A 19,925-nucleotide genomic window follows, 5' to 3' on the forward strand; every position below is an offset into this window, starting at 1 on the left:
TCGGTCAATTGGTTTACCGCAAAAATGTGAAGATTTCAAGCGCGGCGGAAAATTATAACTCAAAATACGGACCGCAGTTTATTCCTTGTCGAGTAAAATCAAAAATCGGTACCTCATCGTATGAATTAGAGGACTTGAACGGGAAAAATATCGGTATATGGCCCGCTATTCACTTGAAACCCAGTTAATGGAATGGGATTTCTTTCGCAAAAAAAAAAAAAAAAAAAAAAATAAACACAAAAACTTTACCATCATATCGGTTCTATTATTGCTTTTCACAATACAACACGGTTAAAACTCTACATCCTTCCATTTCTAGACAAACTGGCAACATAGCTCCGAACCCCTAAAATAAAAACAAAACGATAAAATTAAACAAAATACATACCAACATTATCCAAGTCGTATCATCAGTCCACATATTATCAGAAATAGTCAGCAACGTTCGAGCGAGACTGACGGATCGGGAATCAACAAATGTACGTCAAGGTAGAATCCAGGGGGGCGGGATCGAGTTTGCCCGTCGTATACACTCTCAACGCAAATGGCTTCATTCTGCGTAGCTTCACAAGATTTTCTCTCACCGGTTGAGAGAGTAATAGAAGCACGTAATGAGTAAAGCATTTCGTCAAAATTATCAATCTTTTCGACTCTTCGCGCAAGAGTTCTAAAGATAAATAGTAGGATTAGGGCTCCCGTAATATAAGTTTTAATTAGTTGAATGAGTATGAAGTCTGAAAGTGAGTGCGATTGAGTAAAATTAATAAATGTTAGTGTGACTGAGAATGAATGAAATTGATTGAATGAGACGTACGAATGAGTTAGGTTAAAATATTCTGTCCAAGTGTCGTTCTTGTGACAGTGATATTGTTTTGTCCAAGCGTCGTACAGTAGTGTTGTTTTGTCCGAGCGTCGTACTCGTGACAGTGAAAAAGGGGAGAAAATGTGAAATCTAGTCTGTTTTTCTTCCGGATAGTTTCTGTTATTTGTTGTATTTCCGATCAATATTTCTGCTCTAGCATTGCAAAGACCGTCTCAAATTCTGACGCATATTAAACAGTTTCGACAGCTACACTTTCGCAGTTGTTTTGGGGATGATGGATGGAACATATCGCACCTGATTTTGACAAATATTTCGGCAAGAGCACGAGACTGAAAATGGACAGGCTCACTGCTTTAGAATCATACAATTCCGGGAGAGAGAGCTCCTCTGGCCTTTGGAAAAATCATCCCTCGGAATTGAAACTGGTACTAAGGAAGAAGTAGTCGCATTAGAAGTCGGCTTTTGTTCGAAAAAAAAAAACCTACGGTTTTTTTTTAAAACCGAGTCGGGGAAAATTGTGACCTGTTATTCTCTGGTCACAATATAGTTCCTTTGGTCACTGAGTCCAGCTTGTATATATTTTTCAAATATTGTATATTTTTGTTTATTTCATTGTCAGTAAATGTCTGAATAGAATTTAAACGTCAATCGCGTTCATACTCCGTGTTTACATGTTTGAGTCACGTTTAAGTTCTGCTCAATAGCAAAGGTTGGTGTCAAAAAGTAGGGTTTTGTTGATTTATTTATTTATTTCCATTTATTTATTTATTAGTGATTTATCTTATTTATTATTTATTTATTCTATTTATTATTTATTTATTCACATTTATTTATTGTTTATTTATATATTTACAATCATTTATTTACACTATTTATTTATTTATTTATATTATTCATTTATTTACATTCGTAAGTTCATATATTTCTTTATTCAAATTTATTTAATAAATTATGATTATTTCGGCAAAAGGAAACAAAATAGAAAATACACTTATAAAAGTACTAAAATTCAAATACACAGTTCATGACACCAACCATAATAAAACGATAAAATATTGTAACCGTCATCTGTCTTCACACTGTCATCGTCGTCATCATCGTCGTCATCGCAACATAATATGCGGGGTGGCATGCTTTGAGGGTGGCGGTGGGTATGAGATGGAAAACGGACCCCAAGCAGATAAAACCCGCGGGAAAACCTTTGCGGGGAACTAATAGTTTTCTGATCCGGAGGAGTGAAGACAGCAGCAGCGTATCACCCGCCCAAAGTGATTGCGTTTCAATCGTTTTTTTAAAGTTTTGCAAAAGATCCAAAGGGAACTCTGTGATAATCCGTATCGAAGGTCCGCACGAAAGTTTGATTCGATAAACGGAAATCGAGTAGGGTCAGTGCGGTTAAATGCTAAATTCCCCGGTATAACGAACTAAACAGTGCTAGCACGACGCGAGTGCGATCTCGGTCTGTAAACGGCATAGTGTGACATTTTGTGGGCGTTAAGGACGCCACAGTGTTGAACCGGTGGAAGATATTTGCCGAAGTGACCGAAAACGTTATAAGCCCCGATAGAAAGTTAGACACTCGCGTATAGTGATTCGTGCACGGTACCACTCCCCGGGTCCTTCGTAGTGAAACGCAGGCCTACGCTACACACAGGCCGAGTTGCTGCTTCATCTGGACAATCGTCGCAGTTCCATCGGCCCCGAAGTCCGTGCCACCCCGTCCGTCGTCGTCAGCAGAGTTCACCAAGTCGACCAACGAGCATCACGGCCGCAACGGAGCGTCGAAGCTAAGTTTTCTACAAAATAAAAGCGCAAGTAAAAAGTGAACCATTTTGCTTTATTTTTTTTTGTCGTGCGCTAAAAATATATAGAATTTAAAAATTTAAATTGTACGGTCTTTTTCTATACAAGCTGTGTCGTCCATTTTGTTTAGTTTTTTGTGTAATTCTGTTTCCGCCGAATAAACGATTTACTCAGTGACCTCAGGTTGGGAAGAAAGTCCGCCCAAAACCGAGTAGTGAAGTGAAATTTCTTCGGAGACCAAAAAGGTAAACGACCCTGAACTGGTGGTCCGGTGCTGAAAAGCAGCCACCAGTAGTGTGTATACAAAACGAAACGTAACACTGCTATGGGTTTCTTCTCCAGCTAAAGTCCTCCCGTATAATGAATCGTTTTACTACGATGAGCGTAAAGCCAAGAATTCTAATATTTAGATATTCAAGATTTAAATTCAAGTCGTCGGCGACTACGCTTGAATACTTCCGCTCCCAGCTGTGGCAACCAAGGCACAATTTAAATATATATTGTAAGGACACTCACCAAACAGCTGTTCCAAATACAGTAAAAGATGAAACCCTCTTCCTGCTCCTTCAATCACCTAGGAAGTTTTCCACTGCAGCGCGATCAAGGTGCTCATCAAATTCACTGCCTACACTTCCTACAACTCTAATAAAACTTCACTACTACTTGCCCTAACTGACTAAACTTACTCACAATGTGACGTGTATCTCGCCGGAGCCTCCAATGTTCGCTGAGGCATAACCCTTCAGTCCAGCAGTTATATCTTGGCGTGCTAATTTAGCTCACCAAGCTCTAACTGTTGGCAGATTAGCTCAGCTTGTGATTTAGTCGCCAGTTCGAAACTGACAGAAGAGGCCTCTTCGAATCAGCTGTAGCGAAATCTTGACTAGTGCTACCAGCCTCTCCACTAATGCCAACTTGTGACAAGCGATTATGAGAGGGGGCGCGTTTCAGCCGATTGTAGGCAGCATAAACTTGAATCGCCACGGTTTCCGGCCAGAGTCCAACCAAACGTGAAAAATGGCTTTGACCTAAACCCAACCTATTTCAGTGGGCAGAGGTTGGAAAATGCGTTTTGATGCAAGTTCATACAACACTTAAATCAGCAAGTCTTGGTTTGCTCCAGACTAGAGTCAAAGCACAATTTGCGACAGTGTCGAACTTGAAGAACTAAATGTGATAATCACTACACGCGAGGATACACGCACGGTGGTCACTAGTGGAATACTGATTCATTAACAATTCCTTAAAACTATTTATAATGAAAAAAGTGTTGCATAAAATTAGAATGTCGCGCAACATATTACTGTTTTTCTCTTTCCGTCCTGTATCGAGTCCTGGCGGTTTACCCTTTTCCCTAGCTCATGCATACGCGCGCATCAGGTTTACATAATTTTTCTGCCTGTTTCTTGTAGCCGGCATTTGTTTACCTCCTACATTGAATCGTCTATAAGACCCTAGCGCGCAGCTCTGTAGAATTGATCCTGCCTGTGCGCATATGCTTATCCCTTTCTTAAGTGGAACGGAAGGGTTTTATTACTGCGGCCATAAAGTGAGACCCTAATCTTGAATAAACATTTTCAGTTTTCTGACGATCGGTGCTGAAATGAACCATTTCTTTTCACTGATGAAATCTCGGATCTGAATCTGATGAATGACATTTAATTTAATTTAAAATCTGCTCATGTAATTCGCTGGAACACCTGGTCTGAAATGCATCGACGATCTTCGATATGCAAGAGTCATTTTAATAATAATAATGATAGTAATAATAATAAAGATAATAATAATAATAATAATAATAATAATAATAATAATATAGATTACTCTGTACATATATATATGTATACAATACAGATTAATCTGTATTGTATGTGTATGTGTTTCGCATGGCATATTTTCACACGACCCCATACTAGTATAAAGATGTGTTCAACATCATCACTTTCGCTTTCGCATTGACGTTCGTAATTGAATGTGTTAGTGACGGTACAAATTATTTTAATTTCCATCTTGATGAATCTTTTGGTGAGAAATATTGAAACTTTAATTAACTCTTCCTAATTATCTGTGGCACTAAAAAGTGCCTTTAGATCTGGAATGGTTCTCGTGTGTGTTTTGTTTCGGTTACAGTTGCTCCGAAAATGGTACGAAAGCGACAAAATTCAACTAGTTCATTATGATGATTTTTAGCACTGACAAGTGCTTTGAATAGCCTGAGCACTGCTTTGAATGGGCCTTGCTGGACTTTTTGGCTGCCTTTCCACTGGTTTTCAATGCCATCGTGCTAACGTTGTCTCGTGCGTTAAGACGTGTTTTAACGTAAATGACCCTATTTCTTTTTTTTTGCATAAATATCTGTTTATTAATCTTATTTTTGTGTAACATATTACATCAACATTCTACAGTACAAGTGTTTTGACCCTTTGACCTTTCATCTTTGTTGTTCATACGATTCGTTATTAATAATAGGTGTTTTAGTTAATTTAGTTTTACACACTAATGTTTAATCATAATATTTATTTTAATTATTAATAAAAAAAATCTACCTACCTATAACTATCCCTAACCTAATATGTGCAAATTTTGAACTATTTGTATTACAGAGATTAAGCACCTCTCTTCAAATTTCGTGCAGTATTGTTCGAATTTTTGTTCTAGTATATCCAGGGAGGCTATCTCATGTACTTCACTAGTCCTTGTCTAAGGGGGTAGATTTAGAATCATCTTTAAGATCTTACTTTGAATGCGCTGAAGCCTAAGTTTGCGTGTTCGTGCCCAGCCCCGTCAAACAGGGACTGCGTATTCAATTGCGGGGTAGATGATTTGTTTAGAGACAGCCATCTGATTCTTCAGGCACAGTTTAGATGTTCTACAAATCAGCGGATACAGAGACCTAATGAGTATGCTGCATTTTTGAGCGATTTTGTCAACATGTGACCTGAATATCAGATGTCTCATTCGTACCCGAATGTTCGAAGTGAACACACGCGTTTTTCTTACAATCGACATCGGCAAAACGAAGGTGCCTATCACAGCAAAGGCTGTAGCATAGGCATTACACCGTAGTGAAAAAAAGCAGCATCCCCGCGAGTGAGTTCTACCTGTGCACCGACGGTATCGACAGTGGACGCTATTGTGCAATACTCGGGCAGCAGCGGACACCTATCCATTGTTTGCTACCCGCATCGCAGTCGTCATCCTGAGTCAAGGTCACACTGAGCCACAACGGAGGAGTGAAAGATCAACTCACCGAACAGATTGCCGGGTCATACTGTTAAGTATTTTTTCGAACTTTTTCTTTTTACTTTTTCTATTTATATATTTTTTTTTCACTGTTTTTAATTCTTATTACAAGTGCGGGAGACACTTTTCTCCCGTAATTAAAATATGGATATTGATGACAATGGGGTTGTCTCGGAAGAAGGCGAAGTTTCAATAAACGAAGCACGTTTAGAAACCGAGTCTGAATCCGAGATGCCGCCATCTCCCCCTCCGATACCATCTCTCTCTCCGATACCATCCCCCTCTCCGATGCCTCCATCTCTCACTGAGATATTGCCACCTCGTCGAAAAGTTTACCAAGACGATGGCTCGGGGGGTCCGTGGGTGGTATACATCCGGCCCAAATCACCCAAATCGAAGCCTCTCAGAGTCCTGAATATTGTCCGGGACCTGACAAAACATTACTCGGCAATAAACTCTATCGAGAAGGTTTCGCCAAACAAGTTACGCGTTGTTGTGTCCGACCTAAAGCAAGCAAACGGGATTGCTACCAGCGAGTCGTTCACGAAGGAGAACCGTACGTACGTGTACGTCCCGTCTCATGTGGTGGAGATCGACGGTGTGGTCCGTGACGAAAGTCTGATGATCGAAGATCTGATGAAGGACGGGGTAGGCCGTTTCAAAAATCCCGATCTTCAGCTAGTGAAAATTTTGGAGTGCAAGCAATTGCACCCCAAATCGATCGATGGAAAATTTTACCAATCGGACTCATTTCGCGTGACTTTTGCCGGATCTGCACTTCCAAATTATTTGGTAGTGAGTGAAGTTCGTCTACCTGTTCGGCTGTGGTAATGCATTGTACAAGCTGCAAACAGCTAGGGCATACGGCAACCTATTGTTGCAACAAACTGCGTTGCGGCAAATGTGGAGAGACCCATCAGGACGATCTCTGCAGAAGAACAGCGGAAAAGTGTTGCTACTGCGGGGAGCATCCTCATGGTCTGTCGTAGTGCCCTACGTACATACAGCGTGCGGAGAAATTGAAGCGATCCGTGAAAGAACGCTCTAAACGTTCCTACGCGGAAATCCTAAAACGAACCACTCTATCGAACCCTGAGAACCCGTTTGCACTCTTGCCAGTTGAAAAGAATACCTCTGACGACCCAGGCGAAGGACCTTCCTACACGCAGGTTGAAGGAAGCAGGAAAAGACAAAATCTGGCTTCTCCTAAGCTTCCTCGTAAAGGCCTCAGAATGTCATCTTCGTTACAAAATGATCAAACAAAAACGAAAAGTGCTGACTCAAAACCGAAGCAAACACCTCCTAGTTTCAAAAAACTTAGAGATGACAAAGAGTACCAAGCACTTCCAGGGGCATCAAAAAACCCGAATGACCCGAAATCACAACCAGAAAAACAAACAAACGCTGGATTATTGAATTTTTCTGATATCGTGGACTGGATATTAACAGCCTTCAATATTACTGATCCTCTAAAAAGCCTCCTAAATGCTCTACTGCCAACAGTAAGGACATTTTTAAAACAGTTGACCGAACAATGGCCCCTCCTTGCAGCGATTGTATCTTTTGATGGATAATTTACCAATGAGAATCGAAAATATGATCACTGTGCTTCAGTGGAATTGCAGAAGTATCATCCCAAAACTTGATTCTTTCAAACACTTAATACATACACTTGATTTTATCGTATTAACCTCCCCTCAACACCAGGAATTGAAGTTGTTGCTTGCCAAATTAATATTAAAGGCAAAGATCTATGTATAGCTGCCATGTACATTCCTCCCAGAGTCTCGATAGGGCATCGTTGGCTTGCAGACATCATAGAACTTCTTCCTTCACCGCGGTTGGTTTTAGGGGACTTTAACTCGCATGGTACAGGATGGGGCTGCTTATATGATGATAACCGTTCTTCGTTAATCCAAGATCTGTGTGACAACTTCAATTTGACAATTCTAAACACGGGAGAAATGACACGGAACCCTAGACCGCCAGCACAACCAAGTGCGCTGGATTTATCCCTTTGCTCGACTTCGCTACAGTTAGATTGCAAGTGGAAGGTAATCTGTGATCCCCACGGTAGCGATCACTTGCCGATCATAGTTTCTATCACCAACCGTGTAAGACCATCGGAAACAATCAATGTTTCGTACGATTTCACACGAAACATTGATTGGAAAAGTTACTCGAGCTTGATATCTGAGAAACTAGAAACATCACAGGAGCTTCCTCCGGAGGAAGAGTATACATTTTTGGCTGGCTTGATTCTTGACACCGCAATTCAAGCTCAGACAAAACGAGTACCCAGCGCGCAAACTAGTATACGTTCTCCCAACCCATGGTGGGACAGAGAGTGCTCAGAGCTGAGAACGAAAAAAGCTTCAGCCTTCATCTCGTTTAGAAGGAACGGAACCCCAGATAATTATCGGAAATACGCGGCGTTAGAATTTCAAATGAAAAGTCTGATTAAAGCTAAGAAACGCGGTTACTGGCGAAGGTTTGTTGACGGATTAACGAGAGAAACAGCAATGAGCACTATTTGGAATACGGCCCGTCGCATGCGCAATCGAAATCACGCGAACGAAAGCGAGGAATATTCTATCCGCTGGATTTTCGATTTAGCTAAAAAAGTATGTCCTGATTCTGTTCCGGAACAGAAGATATCCCGCGCCGCGACTTCGAATACAAACGAAACACCGTTTTCGATGGTAGAGTTCTCACTTGCGCTCTTGTCGTGTAACAAAAGAGCCCCGGGGTTAGACAGAATTAAATTCAACTTGTTGAAAAATCTGCCTAACTCTGCCAAAAGGCGCTTGTTGAATTTATTCAACAAGTTCCACGAGGGTAATATTGTTCCACACGAATGGAGAGAAGTGAGAGTTATCACCATTCAAAAACCTGCGAAACCAGCCTCCGATCACAATTCGTATCGACCGATTGCTATGCTTTCCTGTATTCGGAAATTGTTGGAGAAAATGATTCTCTTCCGTCTAGACAATTGGGTCGAGACAAATGGATTGCTTTCAGGTACACAATTTGGGTTCCGCAGGGGCAAAGGAACGAACGATTGTTTAGCGTTGCTCTCAACAGAAATTCAAATGGCATTTGCTCGTAAAGAACAAATGGCATCAGTTTTCTTCGACATCAAGGGGGCATTTGATTCAATTTCCATTAACGTTCTATGTGAGAAGTTTGCATCAGCATGGTCTTTCACCAGTTTTGAACAACTTTTTATATAATCTATTGTCTGAGAAACACATGTATTTCGCACATGGTGATTTGTCGACAAAACGATTCAGCTACACGGGCCTTCCTCAGGGCTCATGCTGAAGCCCCCTTTTATACAATTTTTACGTAAACAATATCGATGAATGTATCAACACATCATGCACGCTAAGACAACTTGCCGACGACAGCGTTGTGTCTATTATAGGACCCAAAGCTGCCGATCTTCAAGGACCATTACAAGATACCATCGACAACTTGTCAACATAGGCTCTTCAAATGAGTATCGAGTTCTCTACGGAGAAAATTGAGCTGGTTGTATTTTCAAGGAAGCGAGAACCAGCACAACTGCAGCTTCAACTAAGGGGTGAAACCATAGCTCAGGCCTTCACATTTAAATATCTCGGGGTCTGGTTCGACTCCAAAGGTACCTGGGAATGTCACATTAGGTATCTGAAACGTAAATGCCTACAGAGAATCAATTTCCTTCGTACAATAATCGGAACTTGGTGGGGCTCTCACCCAGGAGACCTGATCAGGTTGTACAAAACGACGATATTGTCAGTAATGGAATATGGATGTTTCTGTTTTCGCTCCGCTGCGAATATTCATTTCATTAAACTGGAAAGAATTCAGTATCGTTGTTTGCGTATTGCCTTGGGTTGCATGCAATCAACTCATACGATGATTCTTGAAGTGCTGGCGGGCGTCTTACCGTTGAAAAACAGATTCTGGGATCTGTCATATCGACTGCTAATCCGATGCGACACTTTGAAAAGCTTGTCGAGCTTAATTCACAAACCCGTTTTATGTCCTTGTATTTTGACTACATACTACCACATAAACGTCAGAGCACACCAACAAAGCATCCCAGCCAAGGATAATTTCTCTCGTTAGAATCTGAAGAACGTGAAGATCCAGAAAACTCTAAAAAAAATGTGCCACAAACGAATGATGTATTGTAATTCAAAATCAATATTTTGTAAATCCCACCCTCCTCACATTCCTTTACTAAGTCTAGGGGAGTATGCCGCCCCCTTAATACGGCGTCCCTTCTTCTCCTATAACAACAAGACAATCGGCCACGTTAAGCTAAAGCAAATGAGCCAAACAAAATTTTATTATAAAAAAAATCAGATGTCTGTCAAAGGTGAGTCCTAGATAGATAACTTCGTCGAGAAAACTTCGTCGAGATAACTTCGTAACCATTGGATGACCTCATCACCGAATCGTATTCGGCATTCGTCTGATGGTACAAGTTTTGAAGATCTTGAATGTGAAAACAAGATGACCTGTGTCTTTGCTGCATTGATCACAATTTTCCAGCTTGTAAAATATTCAGTTAAATCGTCCAGACCTGTCTGTAGTTTATTCCTCAGAGAACTCATGACACGACCTTTGTAAAGAATGGCAGTATCATCAGCAAATTGTGACAGAACACCACCACCCGAAAGAGGTGGGATGTCTGATGTAAAAATGTTGTATAGAACTAGGATACTTGCTTAGGGTACACCAGCAGGTATGGTAAATCTTTCTGAAAGTGCATTATTCAGAGAAACCTGGAATGCTCTATCTGCAAGATATTTTTTGATAATTTTAATACGATACATGGGAAAATTATACCGATGCAGTTTAAACACCAGGCCATCGTGCCACACATAATCGAATGCCTCTTCAATATCCAATATTGCCATAGCATTGATTTTTCAAACAGCTTGGATAGGGCAGAGAGTAAGCTGATGGGCCGATAGCTCTTGGAAAAGGAAGGATGTTCCCCCGGTTTCAAAACTGGGATAACTATAGCTAACTTCCACATTGAAGGGAAGTAACCAAGTTTCCAGACCAGTTGAAAATTTTAGCTAAGAAGACAAACGAGCGAATACTCAAATGTTTCAGCTCAATGTTGAATGTGTTGTCGAAACCGGAGGCCTTCATATATTTAGATTTTTTCACAGTAGTGGCTAGTAGTAGCTCATTCGCAGAACACACAAACTGCTGGCCTAGCGCATTTGCCTTCTCTACTAAAGTGATTAAAGGTATTCCTTCAGCTGCGTCCTGGGGTGACATCAGAGGACGAATCGGCTTCGGTTTTTTCTTAAGCGCCTTCGTTAAGGACAAGAAGGGCATTGAAGCTTTTGTTGGAAGTTCCTGCTGCAAAGCTCAGATATCCTTTCAAGGATTATCCTAGTTAAGTTGTTATAAGAAGTCTTCTTATCTAGGATGCCAGTTCGATGATACTGTCTCCGGCAGATATTTCGAAGTCGGATGAGTTTCTCGGTGACACTGTCAATATGAAAAAAGGAACTCGGCATATGTTGTACTGGAATCGTCCTATCACGAGCGACTGTGATTGAATGCTGGAAGAAAAATAGGGCCGCATCGATTTCCATCGGGGAATCTAGTGGCAAATCGATATTAATAAGTTGGTCGGCGATTTGTTGAAATTGGACCCAGTCGGTGCGATAATAGTTCCTCCGAGGTTGAAAAGACACTGTTTCTGGTGAAGATCCCAACGTCAATATTACTGGAAAGTGGTCGGAAGAGAGCTCGTTGAAGACAACCGGAGAGCTGTCTATGGCGATGCTGCTGATGAATATATCCAAAATGGAATGAACTCCCGATCTGGGATATCGCGTTTATTGATCCAGAGCGAGGATGTTGTACTGTCCAGCTTCGTAATCTGCGGCAAGTACGAATCCGTTTCGATTCTGTCTTTTGTTTCCACACAGCTCATGCCATGCGTTCAGGTCCCCAGCAATTATGAATTTGTTCTGTCGTCAAGTGAGCATAGCCAGATCTTGCTTCCATGATGCGCAAGTGCCATATCGAAGATTTGTTTGTTTGGGGCAGTACGCTGCAATGATGATGATGGGTCCCATCGTCGTTGTAATCTCAATTCCGATGGCTTCTATAAGTTGAAATTTTAAAGCTGACAGAAGCCTATGCTGAATGGATCGTTTAATGGCAACTCCCCCTCCTCTGGTAGTTGTCCTGTCAAGCCTGTGAATCCTGTAATTGGAAATATATAGAAATCTCAGGTTTAAGATGAGTTTCAGTTATCGGCATTCTTCTCTTGAAGAAAGTCGGATGATTCAGCAGCTTTCCCCAGAGTGAGCAAGCATTCCAATTTACTACAACCAACTCATTATATTGCATATTCGATGATAAATTTGCCTACGGCGTTGATTTAATCTAACCGCGTTCTGCAGTTTCGTAGTTTTGTTGTAATTGTTTCAAAACTGACGATCAGTTGTTCAGCAGTGAATAAGTCACCAGTCATCCTTCGCTTGTGGTTGATTATAGTCCCATCCAGGAGGAATTTTTTAGGAAGATTCTTTTTGTGATTCAGCGGCTGAATCTTTTGGATTGCTGCGAGGAAGTGGCGCAAATTTGGAATATCCCCCTTCGGTGGGAGCCGTGGGAAATTAATTTCATCCTTCTGTGGAATATTCTTGCGCGTTGATTGTTTACGGGACGTCTGTTGTCGAATTTTTGTGAACTCAGCACGTTTGGGACACGATTTGCTAGTATATCTAGTGGCAAATCGACCACAACAGTTCACACATTTTACAGCGATGTCATCTAGTAGGTAATCGTTGGTATTGTGTGATTCGGCACATTTCCTGCACCGACTATTCATGTGGCAATTCCTCGCTCCATGGCCGTAGTTCAAATAGTTCGTGCACTGTGTGACATCCCGATGTGCCGGTTTATACTTTTGCCATTCGATGATTATATGGAATAACGATTTTATCGTTTTTAGTTGACTCATGGTGATAGAGCCCTTCTCCAGATGGACCAGGTACAGTTGATCTCGATACTTTTTGTCCGTGTTATGTCGCTTCATTTTAAACACTGCATTTTATCCTCCTACAGTGCCCGCTTTAGTTCGGCTTCCATCATGTCGGGTAGTCCTCGAAGTACAACCTTCGTAGGTTTTTTTGGCGACAATATCGTGTGTGAAGTATTCCGCTTTTGTCTGCTTCAGATACAATTCCACTGCTTTGTAGTGGTTCAAAACCGGAACAGTTATTTTGAAGCCTTCTGTACATAAACGAACTGTTGCTGTAGTCCATTACTGATCAGCGTGTTGAAATCCGAGCGTAGAGTTGGTGGGGAACCCTTCAGGTAGAAAGGCGGCATTTTTTTCCTTCTTCGGCAGTTCCTCTTCGACATCAACTGGCAGATCAGCGTATTGGTTGTTACTCAGCAAACGGTCGTTTCCCTGTACATCACTTGGCTTCAGACGCTTAGCATCCTTCTCGGACCTATGGCGTGTTTTACCCATAGCTTGGGTAGCTGCGAATGAACGATAAAACAAAATCGAAATTATTCGTAGTAGTTTATTCATCTATCCACATCGAGTGTTAGACGACGAATGACGCTATTTCTCACATGAAATTTCGTTTTATACCTGCTACTGGGAGCGGTGTACGGACAGCCCCTTTGCCGAAATTCCTTCTCCTGTTCACACAACGGGAAACAGTGAGACGACATAAAAGAGAGAGTTAGTAGAAAAGCAGCCAGTAAAACTGAATTGACTGTCTAGCTGTGAATAGTATCTCATGGAATTTGTACGCAGAAACCCGCACACAGGAGGAACAGTTAAGGGCAAGCAAAGTGTCGCTTGAACCGTGCTGGTCTGCAGTTCCCAGTTGGCAGAATCCATCGTCTGCTCCGGAAAGGAAACTACGCCGAGCGTGTCGGTGCCGGTGCACTGGTCTATCTGGTGGCAGTGATGGAGTACTTGACTGTCGAAGTTTTGGAATTGGTCGAAAAAACACAGTCGCAAATCGTTTACGGTCGAGACAACAGAAACAAAGACAATACAGTGCAGTGAACAATAGAGTGTACGAAATGGGCAAATACGATTTAACAAAGCCTGAAACTTGGCCTACAAGACCAAATTCAATTTGTAATGATTTCAAGCGCTGCAAAGTTAGACCAGCAGGAAATGAAATTGAAATCTTACTTAAAGAACGAATGCATCTAGACGCTAATAATGTAAGTGAAATTCAATTCAACAAGGCGTCTAACTGTGTGTACATTATGTTCAAACGTGAAAGAGATGCAATTGCATTCGCTTCGGTTACCAACGAGGTGCATAGTGTTGATCATGACAATTTTAAATATAAAATCCCTGTGTACATGGTGGACAATGCAATAGAAGTACGCGTGCATGACCTTCCCCCGCAGACCAGCGATGGGTATGTTCGGAAAAACATGTCGCAGTACGGTGAAGTTCTTCCATTGAAAGGAAAGTATGGAGAAATTTTTTCCACGGTATCCGGAATGGCGTGAAAGTGGTACGTACGCAACTACGTAAAGCAATTCCATCTTACATCGTTTGTGGTCAAGGTGGAATACATCCGTGTAAAACGCTGATTACATATGAAAATCAACTGGTTACATGTCAGTTTTGTGAACAACCTGCACACTACGGCAAACCTTGCACTGAAACTGCGAAAACAAACAAAAACAAGGACAACCGCTCAACAACGGAAACTAGTGAATGCAGTGCTCCTGTTTCAAAAAAACCTTCACCATCTAACCAAACAGCAACTACAACCAATGTACAACAAGGCGCTTCTACAGTAACTAGCAACGAGATCAAGACTGCGGATAGCAAGGAAAACGAAAAGAGAACGGAAATCAATATGCCACCGATGCGTCAATGGACGACGAGATGAGCCATGAACAAAGTGCCCCTCAATCCTCGCAGGAGGGAAATGGAAGCTCCTCTCCCCCTAGAAAAAGGGTGACAACGAGATCGAATTTTTTAATTAAAAAATCGGCTCAATCGGTCACGTAAATTGTCTCAAAAGCGCTGAAAAGTGCTTTGAATGGGCCTTACTGGACTTTTTGGCTGCCTTACTACCGGTTTTCGGTGCCATCGTGCTGACGGTAACTCGTACGTTCAGAGTAGCTGCTTTAACTTAAATGACGCTATTTTCACATCACATTTCATTTTATACCTGCTACTGGCAACGGTGTACGGACAGCCCCATTGCCAAAATTCCTTTTCCTGTTCGCAGAACGGAAAACAGTGAGACGACAGGTCCTCGATGTTGCTCTCGTGTGTCTTGTTTCGGGAACAGTTTCTCAGCAAATGGTAGGAAAAATGAACCACTCAACCTTTATATGGATGCTCCTGTATAGAAACAGACATCTCGCGTTCTGATTGGCTGGTGCTGTCATGGGTTCAATCAAACAGGTTTTTCAATAGTGTGCTATTGAAAAACTTCAATGTTGTTGCAATACACGTTCAAGTTGAAAATTGTCTATTCTATTGGTAGTTAGATTATATAAATCCTTCCACAGATCACTGAGCTATGAGTTTTCAAAATACGAGAAAGGCAAACGCGCCTTATGAATTATCCTCTTTGATACTCATTTATACCAAACATTTCAGAAAAAATTGATTTTGAACTATTTGAGATTATGTCACACCACTGAAAATTTCATCATAAAATTGTGATCATATATCCGATGGCATGTAGCAAGAATTATGTCAAAGCAAGAAATATTCACTGTACTTGAAAACCTCAACGCAGCAGAGGGACCTTTACCTGACGGAATAGCACCAATATTGTTGAACCAATTAGCTCAACACTCAGAACTCACAACACCATTACTCCATCTCTTCAACTTATTTCTAAGAACAGGGATATTTCCAGAAACATGGAAATCCCTTTTCTTAGTACCGGTCTTTAAATCAGGCTCAAAATCAGACATACGTAATTATCGAGAAATTGCCATTATCTCGTGCATTCCAACATTATTTAAAAAATGATCAATGGAAAAATAGTTCAACAAGTAAAAAATTACAAAACTCCAAAACAACATGGCTTTTTCAAAGGTCGTTCTACTTCAACAAATCTCTTGGGATTCAATACATTCACTTTGGAAGCTATGGACAATGGAAACTATGTATAAATAATTTCTATACTGACTTCAGCAAAGCTTTCGACAGAATTGACATACCATTATTACTATACAAAATTAGAAAATATGGCATTGAACAAAAACTTTTGGAATGGCTTGAATCATATCTCAAAACGTAAACAAATTGTACGCTATCAAAACACATACTTCAAACCAATAAATGTCACTTCAAGTGTTCTCCAAGTTCTTCAGGCCCTCTTCTTTTTATCTCATACGTAAACGACATTTCTTTCTTACTCAAACATCTAAAAGTACTTGTATATGCAGAAATGTAGTTCAGTAACGTTTAGAACGTTTAGAAAAACGTTTAGAAAAATTATGTCTCCTTCTATTAACATATATTTAGGAAACCAATCTGTAGAAATGTAAAATTATTAGAGACCTAGGTGTAAGTTTAAACTAACTTTCGTGGAGCATTTTAATACAATTGTCAATAAAGCAAATAGTATGTTAGGCTTAATTAAACGTTTCAGTCATAATTTTCAGGATCCTTACACAATAAAATTATTATATACAACTTATGTCAGGCCATTTCCTCTTCCATCATATAAGGCGCGTTGTATGCTAATAAACTTACAAACACTCGAGGAACGCCGAAAAGCTACAATGCCTTTTTTATTATCAATGATATTATTTCTCAACGAGTACAATCAGAATCATTGTTTTCACAACTAAAATTTTATGCTCCTAGCCTCCATCTCAGAAGTCGACCAATATTCTCGGAAAAAATATAAAACAAATTATGCAAAAAAATAATCCGGTTAATCAAATCATGCTTCATGATGCTTCATAGGTGCTTCTAAATCGCGGTTTGCCTGTACTTCTTCGTGTATTAGTTATTTTTCTATAACCCCTTATACTGTGCGCCCCATACCTTATCTCATTTTTTCCGTCGTATGTCGGCAAGAAAACGATCGTCTATTTTTTCTGCGCCATTGTTGATACTTTACAATGCTGCGACTATCGTACAGAAGCCGCATGTTTTTTTTTATTCATATTTTTTATATTTTTCGACCATAATTGGTCCTGCCGTTTAAAGTTCTCCCAATAGGTATGAACATGAAATATTTATAAGTTTGATTATACTTATTTTGGCATTAAAATGCCTTACTCTTCGATATGCGGGGCCGGGTGTCAATTGAAAGTTTAAGAACTAGCCGCGTAACCATTTTCTGTCATAATTTTGAACGTTAATAACTCAGTCATATAATTTAACAAACAATCGATTCGGAAACTTCAATTTGTAATGATTTCAAGCGCTGCAAAGTTAGACCAGCAGGAAATGAAATTGAAATCTTACTTAAAGAACGAATGCATCTAGACGCTAATAATGTAAGTGAAATTCAATTCAACAAGGCGTCTAACTGTGTGTACATTATGTTCAAACGTGAAAGAGATGCAATTGCATTCGCTTCGGTTACCAACGAGGTGCATAGTGTTGATCATGACAATTTTAAATATAAAATCCCTGTGTACATGGTGGACAATGCAATAGAAGTACGCGTGCATGACCTTCCCCCGCAGACCAGCGACGGGTATGTTCGGAAAAACATGTCGCAGTACGGTGAAGTTCTTCCATTGAAAGGAAAGTATGGAGAAATTTTTTCCACGGTTAATAACTCAGTCATATAATTTAACAAACAATCGATTCGGAAACTTTTAATTTAAATATGTATGGCAAGATCGTTTCAGTATTTTAATAGCATACTATTGAAAAATGGTTAGAATTGACCCGACGACACGACCTGCCACTCGTCTATTAAAACTGTATCGCAAATTTAACTACCCCTCAGTAATTGGTAATGTCAAAACGAAATTCCTGGAAACAATTTTAAAACTGGCAACACATGTAGATAAATTATTTATTTTAAATAACAGTTACCATAACCTTGGTTACTGCTTAGTGAAGACTTGGAAAATGTAAACAAAACAAATGGCAAAACGCGTATTTCATAACTAAAAAATAAAAAGCCTCCATTGGAAGATCTCTTTTGTGCAGTAAGTTGCAAGTACTAACGAGATGATACATTAAATGATGATACATTAAAAGAAGTCTATTTGTAGGAAAAAGACATACAAAAAACAACTGATCTAGAAATTATCAAATATACTGCCCTGCAAAAGCTCACTAGAGAATTAGTCACTATACATATCGTTCTCCTCCAGTATGAAATAAACGATTTCTTTAAATTCCCGTTTATTCATTGTTTCGAAATACACTGTATAATGTTACAAGCTATCACTTTCAAACTCATAGAAATACCACCAGAAACACCAGATATAAGCCCCTTCGAACTTTTATGGGAGGAACTTGATCGAAACATGTTAAGCCCAGGTGGGTAATTCCACGCAAAACGGAACAACCTACTATTACGAAGTATTCCAGTCGGTCTAGAATTTATGGAATCATCGTCAAACCGAGACCTATTATTGATGAGAATCGAGTATGATTCTTTGTTTTTTCTACAAACGCATTTATTCGACTCATTCACTTTTACCGGAAAGCTGGGTTGGGGTGTGATTTTAGTTAGATTTGCTGCTGTTGTAGTATGGAACGAGCAGTCGCGACATTTGGACAGCACACGCTTCGTAACGACGCGGGAAAGCCGCATTGTGTCCAGCTTACGTAGAAGTACATTTGTTCTGGTGAAAAACTTTCTAGGAAATCATTTTCTGGAAGTTACTTCATTTTGGGATATGATTTCCTGAGGGTTAGTTTGTTCGAATAGATGATTTTTTGGTAGGAGATCTGTTCTGGACAATATTATATCTGGGATTGAATTCTGGTGAATGATTTCCTAGGGAACAGTATACAGCCCTTGTTGGCTGTTCATGTCCAACTCTAAGAGCATTTCTGAAGACAACGAACTGCAAAGAATAAAACTTGTGTTAGCGAAATGAAAAAATGCAGTATCAAAAACATTTCTATGTTCATAGCTCACAAATAAGGCAATGAGGACACGAAATTAGAATTATTTGAACTGTTCCACAACTTCCTCAAATAGTTTGTTTATTTATCCTGGCTCCTTGGTTACTAGTTCGTAGCAACTTAACCAGTGTTGCTAGAGAAGATTACTTTTATCGTTTTCAAGGGGCTGCTATATTTTTGGTAACTGGCGGTAAATCGCTCACAGACACTTTTCATTTAAATTTTTCTTCGGAGTGTCTGGTCGTGTCGTCGATTGACCTATGTTTTCCTCCACCAATCCCAGCTGACCAAATTGACGTCATTTTCATGTTCGGCATAGGAGGGTCAATCAATCTATAAAAACATTCTGCATAGTGTGAAGAGGAATCTACAAATACATGCTCAAGAAATTTCAGTTGATGCTTGGCTTAGAATAAAACAAGTAGCTCGTCCAGTGAGGTGATGACTAGATTGTATGTGCGTTCGCTCGTTGGAATATCGCTTTTGCTTACTCTTCCGTATACGAGGCAGGGCGTGAATTCAAAAATGCAATACAAACCGCGTAACCTTTTTCTGTCATAATTTTGACTTAGTAATTTGTTTATGGATTTATATAATTTAACTACCAATCGATTCGGAAACGTTTAACTTAAAATTATGAGGTAACGTCATTTAAGTATTTCATTTGCATACAATTGGAAATGTGTTTAAAATTGACCTATGCTATCACGAGCCAATCACAGTAGCAGCGCGTGAATGATATCATCCTCTCGTCCGATTTGCGAAGTATATGAACTATCACACAAAAGAAAATCTATAAATATATGTTCGAATACATTTCTGCTTTAGTTAACCACTGGCTGTGAGCGAGCATGCCTCGTAGGCCGGTGAAGGTGTTTGAATAATGAGTGGTTGAAAGTCACATCCATTCGCTCTCTGGATAGTCGCTTTTGTATGTGTGCGGTGTGTTCAGTATGGTATAGT

At 40.1% G+C, this 19,925-nt stretch overlaps 1 protein-coding gene and 1 long non-coding RNA gene across 8 annotated transcripts in view; one reads left to right on the forward strand and one right to left on the reverse strand.

Moving 5' to 3' along the window:
- Nucleotides 1-19,925, forward strand: part of LOC131438683 (muscle calcium channel subunit alpha-1) — a 1,458,253-nt gene that overhangs the window by 1,403,723 nt on the left and 34,605 nt on the right. The gene's annotated exons all lie outside the window — the stretch shown is intronic.
- On the reverse strand, nucleotides 18,326-19,082 carry LOC131438685 (uncharacterized). Its single transcript, XR_009230969.1, has 3 exons — nucleotides 18,976-19,082; nucleotides 18,532-18,901; nucleotides 18,326-18,457 (listed from the first exon to the last, which is right to left on the reverse strand). It is a non-coding gene; the product is annotated as an uncharacterized LOC131438685 (long non-coding RNA).

The sequence above is a fragment of the Malaya genurostris genome, chromosome 3, assembly GCF_030247185.1.
Source record: "Malaya genurostris strain Urasoe2022 chromosome 3, Malgen_1.1, whole genome shotgun sequence".
In the NCBI taxonomy this organism is placed as follows: Eukaryota; Metazoa; Arthropoda; class Insecta; order Diptera; family Culicidae; genus Malaya; species Malaya genurostris.